This window comes from Saccopteryx leptura, chromosome 3, assembly GCF_036850995.1.
Source record: "Saccopteryx leptura isolate mSacLep1 chromosome 3, mSacLep1_pri_phased_curated, whole genome shotgun sequence".
NCBI lineage: Eukaryota > Metazoa > Chordata > Mammalia > Chiroptera > Emballonuridae > Saccopteryx > Saccopteryx leptura.
In genome coordinates this window covers 253,781,078-253,782,456 of record NC_089505.1, presented here as the reverse complement: position 1 = coordinate 253,782,456, position 1,379 = coordinate 253,781,078, and positions in this window count along the sequence as shown.

Sequence of the window (1,379 nt, the reverse complement as noted above, 5' to 3'; positions counted from 1 at the left end):
GAGCAAGTAGAGCTGAAAATGCCATTCCCATCCCCTTTGACCTTTTATTTCTTCACCTCCACTTTTATTGCTTACCATCTAGTTCAGGCGTGGCCAACAGTTTTTGCCCCTGGGCCAGATTAGAAAGAAAACTTTTCTCACAGGCCGGATGAAATATTAAAATAAAAAAATGTTAAATACAAAAATGATTCACGTAAACAAAATTTTATTATGTAATTTGTTTATGAATAAATGTGAGTGAAAAAATTTTAATATATAATATTTTAATAAAAATATAATTATATACCGTATAAATATCCAAACTGTATCATAATCAGTCGAAACAATATTTAATTAATAGAATGAGCTTGAAGGGGTTATATCGCAAATAAAACAATTATTTCGTTTTATAAACAGCCTGGACACGTTTTCAGTTATCAACTGTCTATGCTGCAATGCCACTTGATTCAGCAAACTTGACCACAAAAATAACGAACTGTTTGACCTTGGGTGCACACTGGCAAACTCCGCCTCAAAGAATGTGGGTTTCACATTACTGCTAAACGTCAAATAGTTCATATGGAGTACAGATGAGTACAAAAGTTGTAAATCTTCATAATGGATTTTTTTTTAAAAAATGAAGTATCGCGAATGCATTGGACCAATTATGGGAAATTAACCCTAGATTAGTCACACGCGGAATTCTTTTCCGTGTATCACTATCTTCTTAAATATATCGATTTCCAATAATTGAAGACGCTTCCACTTCTGAGTAGCTGAGATTTTAAAGTAGTGGAGAATATTAAAAATTTAATCGCGGGCCGCATAAACTCATTACGCTGCTGGATCCGGCCCACGGGCCGTATGTTGGCCATGCCTGATCTAGTTCTAATTTCCTCCCTGCAACCTTCTCACTTCTAGCTTTTTAAATCTTGTTTCCTCCCTCCTTATTTATAATCTTCAAGCCTTGCCTCTTTTCTTTCTTTTCTCTTTCTTCTTTGCCCTTCTCTTCCAGGCAATGTAGTGATTATTAAGAGCATGGGCTTCAGAAGCAGATTAATGCTTCCAATTCTGGCTTCACCAGGCACTGACTGATTTTGGGTAAGCTACTTAATCTCCCCGTGAGGCTGCTACCTAGTATCAGTCAAGATTCAATGAGGGAAGCTGAACTGCCACTGTGGGAGGCACTGGGGAAGTGAAGGTCTGAAGGAGGAATTGGGAGATCAGAGGGGTCATCCATTAGTCCATCTGAGAAGGAAGGCATGTCCAAGTGTGGAAATGGGACCATGAGTAGGTTGCTAGAGGAGAAATCTGTGAGGAGCTCTTGCCTTGGAAGGTTCACATTCAGGCATCTAATGATGTGTGTATGATCAGCGGGGCCAGAGGTTCCAAAAAAGAGC